The sequence below is a fragment of the Bufo gargarizans genome, chromosome 3, assembly GCF_014858855.1.
Source record: "Bufo gargarizans isolate SCDJY-AF-19 chromosome 3, ASM1485885v1, whole genome shotgun sequence".
NCBI classification, from domain to species: domain Eukaryota; kingdom Metazoa; phylum Chordata; class Amphibia; order Anura; family Bufonidae; genus Bufo; species Bufo gargarizans.
In genome coordinates this window covers 15,180,866-15,195,925 of record NC_058082.1, presented here as the reverse complement: position 1 = coordinate 15,195,925, position 15,060 = coordinate 15,180,866, and positions in this window count along the sequence as shown.

Below are 15,060 nucleotides of genomic sequence, written 5' to 3'. Positions count from 1 at the left end.
GAAAAGGAAGTCATGGCATCTCTGGCATACAGTGTTGGGGCAAGGGTCCATCTGACTACTGATACCTGGTCTGCAAAGCACGGTCAGGGCAGGTATATCACCTACACTGCACATTGGGTCAACCTGCTGACGGCTGCCAAGCATGGAATGCGTGGCTCTGCAGCGGAGTTGGTGACACTGCCACGACTTGCAGGCAGGCCTACTGCCACCTCCTCTACTCCTCCTACTCCATCCTCTTCCATAACCTCCTCGGCTGAGTCCTCTTCTGCTGCGGCATCTGGCTGCACATCAACTGAATCCCCCCAGCTCCCCAGGGGCTATTCCACATCCCGGATACGACAGTGTCACGCTGTCTTGGGGTTGACTTGCCTGAAAGCAAAGAGCCACACCGGACCAGCACTCCTGTCCGCCCTGAACGCACAGGTGGATCAGTGGCTGACCCTGCACCAACTGGAGATCGGCAAAGTGGTGTGTGACAATGGAAGCAATTTGTTGGCGGCATTGAATTTGGGCAAGTTGTCACATGTGCCGTGCATGGCACATGTGTTGAATCTTATCGTACAACGCTTTGTGTCTAAGTACCCAGGTTTACAGGACGTCCTCAAGCAGGCCAGAAATGTGTGTGGCCATTTCAGGCATTCCTACACGGCTATGGCGCACTTTCCAGACATTCAGCGCCGAAACAACATGCCAGTAGGCTCATGCATCCTTCTGAGGAGGTGACAAACCTAGTCAGTCACACCGAAGGCACCAACAGTGACCTCATCCCATTTGTTTTCTTCCTGGAGCGTGCCCTGCGAAGAGAGCTGGATCAGGCTGTAGATTAGCGTGAAGAGGAAGAGTTGTGGTCACCATCACCACCAGAAACAGCCTTGTCATCATCGTTTGCCGGACCTGATGCAACGCTGGAAGAGGAGTATGAGGAAGAGGAGTCAGAGGAGGAATGTGGCTTTGAGGAGGAAGAAGAACAACCACAGCAGGCATCCCAGGGTGCTTGTTGTTGTCAACTATCTGGGACCCGTGGTGTTGTATGTGGCTGGGGAGAAGAACAGACCGTCAATGACATCAGTGAGGACGAGAAACGGGAAATGAGTAGTTCGGCATCCAACCTTGTGCAAATGGGGTCTTTCATGCTGTCATGTCTGTTGAGGGACCCTCGTATAAAAAGGATGAAGGAGAACGACCTGTACTGGGTGACTACGCTACTAGACCCCCGGTATAAGCAGAAAGTGGTGGAAATGTTACCAAATTACCGAAAGTCAGAAAGGATGCATCAGTTCAAAACCAAACAAAAAAATATGCTTTACACAGCTTATAAGGGAGATGTCACAGCACAACGGGAATCTAACTGGGGAAGAGGTGAAAGTAATCCTCCTCCTACCACGACCACGGCGGCAAGGACAGGACGCTTTACAGATGTGTTGTTGATGGAGGACATTCAGAGCTTTTTCAGTCCTACACATCGCCACAGCCCTTCGGGATCCAGCCTTAGAGAACGACTCGACCGACAGGTGGCAGACTACCTCGCCTTAACTGCAGATATCGACACTCTGAGGAGCGATGAACCCCTTGACTACTGGGTGTGCAGGCTTGACCTGTGGCCTGAGCTATCCCAGTTTCCGATAGAACTTCTGGCCTGCCCCGCTTCAAGTGTCCTGTCAGAAAGGACCTTCAGTGCAGCAGGAGGCATTGTCACTGACAAAAGAAGTCGCCTCGGTCAAAAAAGTGTTGATTACCTCACCTTCATTAAGATGAATGAGGCATGGATCCCGAAGGGACTGACAGTGGGGGATACGGTTGACTAACAAAAGGCCTGATGACATGCCTTGGCCTCAAAATGGACGCCACGCTGCTGTATTTAATGTCTGCATACCGGATGACTTTCGTGAATTCTCCGCCACCAACTAGTGTTCAAGCCGCAATGTTTTAGTCACCTTTCTGCCTGGAAAACATAAATTTTTACGGCCGCTGCTACAGCAGTGGCTGCAACATTACCTAGTTTTTCAGGCATGTGTACATGACTAATTTTTCTGGCCTCTGGTGCTGCACTGTGGCTGCAAAAACAAAACAAAAAAAAAGACACATACAAGTGTCAATTCCCCTTCGTGATCGGTACCTTGTTGTGGTGAAGGGGCTTGCGTATCACAATGAAGTTGCGTATCATTATGATCAGACCAAAAGCGATCGGCTGAATAATTTTTCATAGAAAAAACATAATTTTTCTTCTTTTTTTTTTTTTAAGTTGTATGGGTGGGTTTTTAATACAGAAAATAAAAAAATCATAATAAAGTCTCTTAATAGTTTATTAGAAATAATGCAGACAATTAAAAAAATCCCCATCAATTCCAATACAAATCAAGTACAGAGCTCAGAACTAAATTATTCCAGGATGTCGTAATGGTTCGTTAATTCGACAATGGTTAATCAATTCGACACACGTCCCCGGATAGGGGACATAACAGGGATTAAACTGATAGGAATAGTACTAGTTAAGACACCACTCATATAGGGTGTCACAGCACATTGCTCCGTGCACGCGCAGTGCCCCAACTTGGGAGTAAGAGGACCGACTAAGCTGCTTTTTCCATCTCCCGGTTCCTAAAATCAATTCAGTTTGGTGTATCAGAGTTTGGTCTGTCACTGTGAAGGCAGTCGAAGGTACCCGGCCTAAATTTTTTTTCACAAAAGGCAATCCCTGATATGGGACGTAACAGGGATTAAACTGATGAGAATAGTACTACAGAAAATACCACTCATATCGGGTGTGACAGTAAATTGCACGGCGCAGACGCAGTGACCGTGGATTCAAACATAGGGGAGGGAGCCAGCGTTTTTTTAACCATCTCCCCGTTCGAAAATCTATTCACTTCACCTTTCGGGGACCCTTGGTGTTGTACGTGGCTGGGTGGAGGAAGAAACCTTCAATGACATCAACGGGACATGGCTAGCTTGGTATCCAACCTTGTGCTAATGGGGAGTTTGCGGTGGTTTGCGGTGCATTAAAAGGGGAGTTTGGTCTGTCAATGTCTGTGAAGCGGGCGTAACCCTTACACTGCCTGATCGGTACAACATCATACCTGATCGTATACACACACTGGATGTTTTAAACCAGGTTGTTAAAAAAAAATTAGGATTTTTTGGTGATTTATGCCCTTCATGGATTCTCTGCGTCAACTATGTAATTTTCCATGGGAGTTTTGCCATGGATCCCCCTCCGGCATGCCACAGTCCAGGTGTTAGTCCACTTGAAACAACTTTTCCATCACTACTGTGGCTAGAAAGAGTCCCTGTGGGTTTTAAAATTCGCCTGCCTATTGAAGTCAATGGCGGTTCGGTTTGCGAACATTTGTAGAAATTCGAGTTCGCCGTTCGCGAACAGAAAATTTTATGTTTACGACATCTCTAGTACTAGTATATTCCGTAGTGTACTGATATGTAAGGTACAGGGTATAATATATACAGTATGTACAGGTAAATAGTAAATACAGTAGTGTAACATGTGAGGCACGAGGTATAATGGATGCAGTGTGTACAGATATATTGTATATACAGCCTTTACTGACATGAGGTACGAGGTACTGTATAATAGATGCAGTGTGTACAGGTATATAGTAAATAAAGCAGTGTATTGACAGCTCGTACCTCACATATCAGTACACTGCTGGATTTACTACAAACCGGATTCCAAAAAAGTTGGGACACTATACAAATCGTGAATAAATACTGGATGCAATGATATGGAGGCGCCAACTTCTAATATTTTATTCAGAATAGAACATAAATCACAGAACAAAAGTTTAACCTGAGAAAATGCACCATTTTAAGGGAAAAATATGTTGAATCAGAATTTCATGGTGTCAACAAACCCCCCAAAAGTTGGGACAAGGCCATTTTCACCGCTGTGTGGCATCTCCCCTTCTTCTTACAACACTCAACAGACGTCTGGGGACCGAGGAGACCAGTTTCTCAGGTTTAGAAATAGGAATGCTCTCCCATTCTTGTCTGATACAGGCCTCTAACTGTCCCATCGTCTTGGGCCTTCTTTGTTGCACCTTCCTCTTTATGATGCGCCAAATGTTCTCTATAGGTGAAAGATCTGGACTGCAGACCGGCCATTTCAGTCCCCGGATCCTTCTCCTACGCAGCCATGATGTTGTGATTGATGCAGAATGTGGTCTGGCATTATCTTGGTGTAAAATGCAGGGTCTTCCCTGAAAGAGATGACGTCTGGATGGGAGCAGATGTTGTTCTAGAACCTGAATATATTTTTCTGCATTGATGGTGCCTTTCCAGACATGCAAGCTGCCCATGCCACACGCACTCATGCCACCCCATACCATCAGAGATGAAGGCTTCTGAGCGGAGCGTTGATAACAACTTGGGTTGTCCTTGTCCGCTTTGGTCCGGATGACATGGCGTCCCAGATTTCCAAAAAGAACTTCGAATCGTGACTCGTCTGACCACAGAACAGTCTTCCATTTTGCCACACTCCATTGTAAATGACCCCTGGCCCAGTGAAAACGCCTGAGCTTGTGGATCTTGCTTAGAAATGGCTTCTTCTTTGCACTGTAGAGTTTCAGCTGGCAGCGGCGGATGGCGCGGTGGATTGTGGTCACTGACAATGGTTTCTGGAAGTATTCCTGAGCCCATTCTGTGATTTCCTTTACAGTAGCATTCCTGTTTGTGGTGCAGTGTCGTGTAAGGGCCCGGAGATCACGGGCATCCAGTACGGTTTTACGGCCTTGACCCTTACGCACAGAGATTGTTCCAGATTCTCGGAATCTTCGGATGATGTTCTGCACAGTTGATGATGATAGATGCAAAGTCTTTGCAATGTTTCGCTGGGTAACACCTTTCTGATATTGCTCCACTATCTTTCTGCGCAACATTGTGGGAATTGGTGATCCTCTACCCATCTTGGCTTCTGAGAGACACGGCCGCTCTGAGAAGCTCTTTTTATACCCAATCATGTTGCCAATTGACCTAATTAGTGTTAATTGGTCTTCCAGCTCTTCGTTATGCTCAAATGTACTTTTTCCAGCCTCTTATTGCTACTTGTCCCAACTTTTGGGGGGATTAGTTGACACCGTGAAAATTTGAATCAACGTATTTTTCCTTTAAAATGATACATTTACTCGGATTAAACGTTTGATCCGTCATCTACGTTCTATTACAGATAAAATACTGACATTTGCCATCTCCATATCATTGCATCCAGTTTTTATTCACAATTTGTTTAGTGTCCCAACTTTTTTGGAATCCGGTTTGTATATATCTGCACACACTTCATCTATTATACCTCGTACCTCACATATCAGTACACTGCTGTATATACTATATATCTGTGCACACTTCATCTATTATACCTCGTACCTCACATATCAGTACACTGCTGTATATACTATATATCTGTGCACACTTCATCTATTATACCTCGTACCTCACATATCAGTACACTGCTGTATATACTATATATCTGCACACACTTCATCTATTATACCTCATACCTCACATATCAGTACACTGCTGTATATACTATATATCTCTACACTCTGCATTTATTATACCTCATACTTCACATATCAGTACACTGCTGTATATACTATATATCTGTACATATTGCATCTATAATACTGTGTAATATATGCAGTATATATATATATATTTTTTTTTTTTTTTTAAACCTTAAATTGCGGCCTAACAAGACCTGTTCGTGTTTGATACACCCTTTAGATAATGTGGTTCTATTCTGTTATTTGAAAAACAACTATTTTAGGCAAAAAACTTAAATTGCGGCCTAGTCAAGATATATACGTGTGAGATAGACCCTTTACATACTGTGGTTCTATTCTGCTCTTAATAAAACACCCATTTTGGCAAAAAGTCTTTCATTGCGGCCTAGTTTGCATCTGTATGTGTGAGATACACATCCTTTACATACTGTGGTTCTAGTCTGTTATTTGAAAAACAGCCATTTTGGGCAAAAAACTTAAATTGCGACCTAGTCAGGACCTGTTCGTGTGAGATGCACCCTTTACATACTGTGGATCTATTCTGTTATCTGAAAAACAACCATTTTTTGCAAAAAACTTAAATTGCAGCCTAGTCAGGACCTGTTCGTGTGATATACACCCTTTACATACTGTGGTTCTATTCTGTTATTTGAAAAACAACCATTTTGTTCAAAAAACGTAAATTACGGCCTAGTCTAGATCTGTACGTGTGATATACACCCTTTACATACTGTGGTTCTATTCTGTTACTTGAAAAACAACCATTTTGTTCAAAAAATTTAAATTGCGGCCTAGTCAGGACCAGTTTGTGTCAGATACACCCTTTACATACTGTTGTTCTATTCTGTTATTAATAAAACACCCATTTAGGGCAAGATCCTAAATTTGAGAAATATGAGGAGAGCGTCAAATAAGGGACGTGGCCCCGGTCGTGGTGCTGCTGGTGGAGCTCCTGTTGCAGGGAGAGGACGTGGTCGATCTGTGCCAGCTACATGCACAAGTGACACCCCTTTTTTAGGTGCGAGTAGGCGACAGAACCTGCAGCGGTATTTGGCCAGGCCTAATGCGGCTCTACGAATAGTGAGGCCAGAACAAGTACAAATAGTAGATTGGGTTGCTGACAGTGCCTCCAACTCCTTCACATTGTCTTCCACCTAGTCTACTGCTAAAAGACCATAGTTGGCAACTGCAGCAGATGTCCATCAGTCCTTCACCTCACCCCCTTGCAAGTGTAACGGGGTTTTGAGGGCGCCCCCTAGTGTCTTTGGGGTCCCTAAACCTAGTTAACTCACTATGCCTGACAGGCGGATCCTGAGCCTCCGCTATCTGGGAGCTGGGGTACATGTCTGCAGCAGTGCCTCCACCCAGTGGAGCATCCGGGGTAGGGATGTGGGGTCCCACTGGGAACATACTTAGTGCAATGAGACTGACACAGCCTAACTGGAATTCACTTTATATAGTAAGCAGCAAATTAACCAACATACATAATAAAATACAATAGAGTAATACAGGTAACAATGCAATGTGGATTTCCCTCTCCCACCCACAAGCACGCCTGTGTCCCACCCCCTTATCTTCGCCCTAGTGGCCGTTGGTGCACATAGGAGAGTTGGGGCCCTTATAAGTCCTGCTCGGCAGGGTCACTGAAGCAGCCTGAGCTGTGTAATGTCCGTCACTGGACCTCAGAGTCTTTACTGTGAGTGAGGAGACAGGTGCCCTGTGGTGATACAGGGAGAGGTTTGGCTTACCCTCACAACACGATTAGCCAGGTCAGTCAGCAGCAGTCTCCTCTCACTGGATTCACCAGACGTCTGGACTCAGTGCTTGTCTTTGCCAGCAGGTCCCTCTCTCAGCAGGTGTGATCTTGGGTGAAGCAAGTTCTCTCAGCAAGGTTCCATCTCTGTGCTGCAGTCTCTCACAACATGTCCTTTCTCTGGCTGAGCATGTAGTAACTTCCAGAAAGCTCCAGGACCTACGATGATGTCACAATCATGTGACCAATGCTCAATGTTTTATTAACAGCATACTGAGTCCATCTGCCATCTACTGGGCATTTCAGATAATGCAGCCTGTGTAACTTCACAGGGTTACATGCTCCCCCTTGAAAATACTTGCCTTCCACTGGCAAGTCCTAGCCAGGGAGCTTAACAAAAACTCAACAGAAAAAGGTTTAGCATACATACAGTACATTTAACACAGTAACATCCTAGCTAGCTAGTTATCTAGGGTAAAGAGCCGCTAACATTTACCACTTCAGCTAGTGCATGTAGGAAAGTGGCCATTTTAGATGCTGCTTGTGTCAGCGGGGCATAACTGGGCTCTCCTATATTATCATAAACTAGGGCCCTAGGGGGTTGCCGCACTCTGGTGCTGTGTCTCAGTTCTCGCTGTGGGAGAGGATCTTGGGACATCAACTGTGGAACTTCAACTCCTGCCCTCGAAGTAGAGTCTCTGAGGGAAGTTCCAGGCACAAAACATGGACTTTCTGGATTCAACCTTGGAGAACTTTGTGACCCAGGAGAGGTTTCGGGACTTTGTGAAACCACAGGAGTTAAAGGAGGCAATTGCTGTGTTTCTTCTGCGGGTGATGACCACCACTGATCCTCTGCACTGGGAGTTCCCGGGGTCTCCTCTGTCCCATTTCCAGGACTCTCTGCTGGGTTTTCCTCCAGTTCTTCACTACTCTCTTCCTCTTCATCAGCATACACAACTGGAAGCAGATGGTTTCTATGCCAAGCCTTTATTCGGCCCTCCGGGCCCCTAATGTTGTACACTGGCAGTCCTTCCAGTTTGGACACAACCTCAAACAGGATATCTTTCCATCTGTCAGCCAGTTTGTGTTTTCCAGGCACACCTAGATTCCGGAGAAGAACTTTATCCCCTGCTTGAATCTCCCGATATCTCACCTTAGAATCATACCTTCTTTTGTTCCGTTCTTCCATTTTTGCTGCAGCTTGGGTAGCCAACTCATAGGCCCGATGAAGGTTTTGTTTGAGGTTCCTCACATATTGAAAGTGTGAAGTTGAATCTGTTCCATCAGGAGACACTCCCAAACGGACATCTATCGGCAATCGAGCTTCTCTTCCGAACATTAGGAAATAGGGTGAGAACCCTGTAGATTCATGTCTTGCACAGTTGTATGCGTGGACCATGGCTTCCACATGTTTACTCCAAGACCGCTTCTCGACTTGCTTGAGAGTCCCTAGCATATCTAGGAGGGTCCTATTGAATCGTTCTGGCTGTGCATCCCCTTCCGGATGATAAGGTGTGGTTCTGGACTTCTGCACCTGCAACATGTCCAACAGCTCCTTGATCAACTTACTCTCAAAGTCTCTACCTTGATCAGAGTGTATCCGATTGGGTAGTCCATAGTGAATAAAATACTTCTGCCAAAGGACTTTGGCTACAGTCACAGCCTTTTGATCTTTAGTGGGGAAGGCTTGAGCATATCTGGTGAAATGGTCCGTTACCACCAGCACATTTCCAATTCCCGCTGTATCGCTCTCAATGCAGAGATAGTCCATGCACACAAGATCCATGGGTCCCGTACTTTTCAGATGACCCATAGGGGCAGCTCTCACAGGCAGGGTCTTCCTCTGGATACACCTCATGCATGTCTTTACATGTTGCTCGACATGTTCCCTCATGCGAGGCCAATAGAACCGATCTTGTACTAGGCCATAGGTCTTGTCCACCCCGAGATGCCCATGTTGATCGTGGAGAGCTCTCAGGACCATGCCACGGTGTCTGTGCGGTAGTACCAATTGTTTTCTGTCAGGGTGATCATGATACTTCACAACCCTATAGAGTACTCCATCTTCGAGATGTAGTCGGCTCCATTCTCTTCGGTATAATTCTCTTTGACTCACAGGTAGAGAAGTCAGCAATTTAGGATTCTTAGTCTTTATGGCTCTGATAACTATCCCAATATACCAGTCCTGCGCTTGAGCCTTCCTCTTGTCTTCTGTGGTTATACTGGACCACTGTTGAAGCATGACTGGAGCATGGAACACCTCAGGCACGGCTTCTGGAGAGTGGCTAATGGAGTCTATCCCTCTTAGCTCGGCAAATTCTTCTTGACTCTCGGCCACCACATACATCTGACAAAAGGCTCCTACCCCCGGCCCAGGGATCTCTTCCCACTCCTCTTCTTCTTGGTGAGGAGGGAGTCTAGGTCTGCGGGACAGGGCATCTGCGCTGACATTCTTGGGCCCAGGCTTGTACTTCAGGCTGAAACTGTAGCTTGACAAGGCAGCCAACCACCTATGTCCTGTGGCATCCAGCTTAGCTGTAGTCTGGATGTAGGTAAGTGGATTGTTGTCAGTCCTTACTTCGAATGTTGCTCCATACAAATAGTCATGCAGCTTATCCACGATGGCCCACTTGAGTGCCAGAAACTCCAATTTATGGACTGGATAGTTCTTCTCTGCTCCTGTAAGACTTCTACTTATATAAGCCACCGGCCTCAATCCTTCTGGATAACTTTGGTGCAATACACCCCCTAGGCCTTCCATACTGGCATCCACATGGAGGATATATGGTTTCTCAGGGTCTGCATAGGCTAAGACAGGAGCTTCTGTAAGTCTCTTCTTCAATGTCAGAAAGGCATCTTCACATCCTGAAGTCCATTTTTCTCCAAAGGGGTCTTTAGGATATAGTGCCTTAGCACCCTTTACGTCAGAGGTAATCTTCAGTAGGTCATGTAACTCTCGAGCAATCTTTGAGTAGTCTTTCACGAACCTTCGGTAGTAACCACAGAATCCGAGAAAGGACCGCAACTCACTGATGTTATTTGGTCTTGGCTAGAGTTGAGCGAACACCTGGATGTTCGGGTTCGAGAAGTTCGGCCGAACATCCCAGAAATGTTCGGGTTCGGGATCCGAACCCGATCCGAACTTCGTCCCGAACCCGAACCCCATTGAAGTCAATGGGGACCCGAACTTTTCGGCACTAAAAAGGCTGTAAAACAGCCCAGGAAAGAGCTAGAGGGCTGCAAAAGGCAGCAACATGTAGGTAAATCCCCTGCAAACAAATGTGGATAGGGAAATGAATTAAAATAAAAATTAAATAAATAAAAATTAACCAAAATCAATTGGAGAGAGGTTCCATAGCAGAGAATCTGGCTTCCCGTCACCCACCACTGGAACAGTCCATTCTCAGATATTTAGGCCCCGGCACCCAGGCAGAGGAGAGAGGTCCCGTAACAGAGAATCTGTCTTCATGTCAGCAGAGAATCAGTCTTCATGTCATAGCAGAGAATGAGGCTTCACGTCAGCCACCACTGCAACAGTCCATTGGCATATATTTAGGCCCAGCACCCAGGCAGAGGAGGGAGGTCCCGTAACAGAGAATCTGTCTTCATGTCAGCAGAGAATTAGTCTGCATGTCATAGCAGAGAATGAGGCTTCACGTCAGCCACCACTGCAACAGTCCATTGGCATATATTTAGGCCCAGCACACACACAGGCAGAGGAGAGAGGTCCCGTAACAGAGAATCTGGCTTCATGTCAGCAGAGAATCAGTCTGCATGTCATAGCAGAGAATGAGGCTTCACGTCAGCCACCACTGCAACAGTCCATTGGCATATATTTAGGCCCAGCACACACACAGGCAGAGGAGAGAGGTCCCGTAACAGAGAATCTGGCTTCATGTCAGCAGAGAATCAGTCTGCATGTCATAGCAGAGAATGAGGCTTCACGTCAGCCACCACTGCAACAGTCCATTGGCATATATTTAGGCCCAGCACCCAGGCAGAGGAGAGAGGTCCCGTAACAGAGAATCTGGCTTCATGTCAGCAGAGAATCAGTCTGCATGTCATAGCAGAGAATCAGGCTTCACGTCACCCACCACTGCAACAGTCCATTGTCATAAATTTAGGCCCAGCACTAGTGTTGAGCGGCATGTCCCATATTCGAATTCGCGAAATTTTGTGAATATTCGAAAGAATATTCGTAAAATATTCGCGATTATTCAAATTCGTTATTTCGCATATGCGATAATTCGAATTTTCGCATCGCATAATACATATGCTATGCAAAATTCACATGTGCGCTAATGAAATCGCCTTACGAAGATTCGCAACTCAATTCAATCACTAATGTATGAATGCAATGCCCTTTGCCTCTGTTCTGGGACAAGTGTAGATATTCGCATGTGCGCTAATAAAATCGCCTTACGAAGATTCGCACCTCAATCACTTTCTAGGGAATGTGAGACTTTTGGGAATCAATCGAGATACAGTGGGGGGTGATGACAGTAGTTGACAGAGTACAGATCAATGTAATCTGTAAGGTGGAAAGTAAAATAAAAAATACGAATATTCGTAAATCGAATTTTACGAAGTTCTACGTATTCGCGAATATGGTGCTATACTATATGAATGCACAGGCCTTTGCCTCTCTGTTCTGGGGACAAGTGTAGATATTTGCATTCGCGTTAATAAAATCGCCTTACGAAGATTCGCAGCTCAATTCAATCACTAATGTATGAATGCAAAGCCCTTTGCCTCTGTTCTGGGACGTGCCGATATTCGCATGTGCGCTAATAAAATCGCCTTACGAAGATTCGCGCCTCAATCACTTTCTAGGCAATGTGAGTAAGATCTGAGCTGTTGGACCTTTGGGAAACAATCAATTATATGTGTACTGTAATTTTGTGGGGGGGGGGGGAAAAACAAAAAACGAATATTCGTTTTTACGAATATATAGCACTATATTCGAAATATTCGCGAAATCGCGAAGTTGCGATATTCGCGAAAAAAATTTGCTTTTCGAATATTCGCGCTCAACACTACCCAGCACCCAGGCAGAGGAGAGAGGTCCCGTAACAGACAATCTGGCTTTATGTCAGCAGAGAATCAGTCTGCATGTCATAGCAGAGAATGAGGCTTCACGTCAGCCACCACTGCAACAGTCCATTGGCATATATTTAGGCCCAGCACCCAGGCAGAGGAGAGAGGTCCCGTAACAGACAATCTGGCTTCATGTCAGCAGAGAATCAGTCTTCATATCATAGCAGAGAATCAGGCTTCACGTCAGCCACCACTGTAAGAGTCCATTTTCATAAATTTAGGCCCAGCACACAGGCAGAGGAGAGAGGTCCCGTAACAGAGGATCTGGCTTCATGTCAGCAGAGAATCAGTCTGCATGTCATAGCAGAGAATCAGGCTTCATGTCAGCAGAGAATCAGTCTGCATGTCATAGCAGAGAATCAGGCTTCACGTCACCCAACATTGGAACAGTCCATTGGCATATATTTAGGCCCCGGCACCCAGACAGAGGAGAGGTTCATTCAACTTTGGGTAGCCTCGCAATATAATGGTAAAATGAAAATAAAAATAGGATTGAATGAGGAAGTGCCCTGGAGTCCAATAATATATGGTTAAGGGGAGGTAGTTAATGTCTAATCTGGACAAGGGACGGACAGATCCTGTGGGATCCATGCCTGGTTCATTTTTATGAACGTCAGCTTGTCCACATTGGCTGTAGACAGGCGGCTGCGTTTGTCTGTAATGACGCCCCCTGCCGTGCTGAATACACGTTCAGACAAAACGCTGGCCGCCGGGCAGGCCAGCACCTCCAAGGCATAAAAGGCTAGCTCTGGCCACGTGGACAATTTAGAGACCCAGAAGTTGAATGGGGCCGAACCATCAGTCAGTACGTGGAGGGGTGTGCACATGTACTGTTCCACCATGTTAGTGAAATGTTGCCTCCTGCTAACACGTTGCGTATCAGGTGGTGGTGCAGTTAGCTGTGGCGTGTTGACAAAAGTTTTCCACATCTCTGCCATGCTAACCCTGCCCTCAGAGGAGCTGGCCGTGACACAGCTGCCTTGGCGACCTCTTGCTCCTCCTCTGCCTTGGCCTTGGGCTTCCACTTGTTCCCCTGTGACATTTGGGAATGCTCTCAGTAGCGCGTCTACCAACGTGCGCTTGTACTCGCGCATCTTCCTATCACGCTCCAGTGCAGGAAGTAAGGTGGGCACATTGTCTTTGTAGCGTGGATCCAGCAGGGTGGCAACCCAGTAGTCCGCACAGGTTAAAATGTGGGCAACTCTGCTGTCGTTGCGCAGGCACTGCAGCATGTAGTCGCTCATGTGTGCCAGGCTGCCCAGGGGTAAGGACAAGCTGTCCTCTGTGGGAGGCGTATCGTCATCGTCCTGCCTTTCCCCCCAGCCACGCACCAGTGATGGACCCGAGCTGCGTTGGGTGCCACCCCGCTGTGACCATGCTTCATCCTCATCCTCCTCCACCTCCTCCTCATCCTCGTCCTCCTCGTCCTCCAGTAGTGGGCCCTGGCTGGCCACATTTGTACCTGGCCTCTGCTGTTGCCAAAAACCTCCCTCTGAGTCACTTCGAAGAGACTGGCCTGAAAGTGCTAAAAATGACCCCTCTTCCTCCTTCTCCTCCTCCTCCTCCTGGGCCACCTCCTCTTCCATCATCGCCCTAAGTGTTTTCTCAAGGAGACATAGAAGTGGTATTGTAACGCTGATAACGGTGTCATCGCCACTGGCCATGTTGGTGGAGTACTCGAAACAGCGCAACAGGGCACACATGGAGGCCCAGTCATTGGTGGTGAAGTGGTGCTGTTCTGTAGTGCGACTGACCCGTGCGTGCTGCAGCTGAAACTCCACTATGGCCTGCTGCTGCTCGCACAGTCTGTCCAGCATGTGCAAGGTGGAGTTCCACCTGGTGGGCACGTCGCATATGAGGCGGTGAGCGGGAAGGCCGAAGTTACGCTGTAGCGCAGACAGGCGAGCAGCAGCAGGATGTGAACGCCGGAAGCGCGAACAGACGGCCCGCACTTTATGCAGCAGCTCTGACATGTCGGGGTAGTTGTGAATGAACTTCTGCACCACCAAATTCAGCACATGCGCCAAGCAAGGGATGTGCGTCAAATTGGCTAGTCCCAGAGCTGCAACGAGATTTCGCCCATTATCACACACCACCAGGCCGGGCTTGAGGCTCACCGGCAGCAACCACTCGTCGGTCTGTTGTTCTATACCCCGCCACAACTCCTGTGCGGTGTGGGGCCTGTCCCCCAAACATATGAGTTTCAGAATGGCCTGCTGACGTTTACCCCGGGCTGTGCTGAAGTTGGTGGTGAAGGTGTGTGGCTGACTGGATGAGCAGGTGGAAGAAGAGGAGGAGGAAGCCGAGAAGGAGGAGGTGGCAACAGGAGGCAAAGAATGTTGCCCTGCGATCCTTGGCGGCGGAAGGACGTGCGCCAAACAGCTCTCCGCCTGGGGCCCAGCTGCCACTACATTTACCCAGTGTGCAGTTAGGGAGATATAGCGTCCCTGGCCGTGCTTACTGGTCCACGTATCTGTGGTTAGGTGGACCTTGCTACAGATGGCGTTGCGCAGTGCACACTTGATTTTATCGGATACTTGGTTGTGCAGGGAAGGCACGGCTCTCTTGGAGAAGTAGTGCCGGCTGGGAACAACATACTGTGGGACAGCAAGCGACATGAGCTGTTTGAAGCTGTCTGTGTCCACCAGCCTAAATGACAGCATTTCATAGGCCAGTAGTTTAGAAATGCTGGCATTC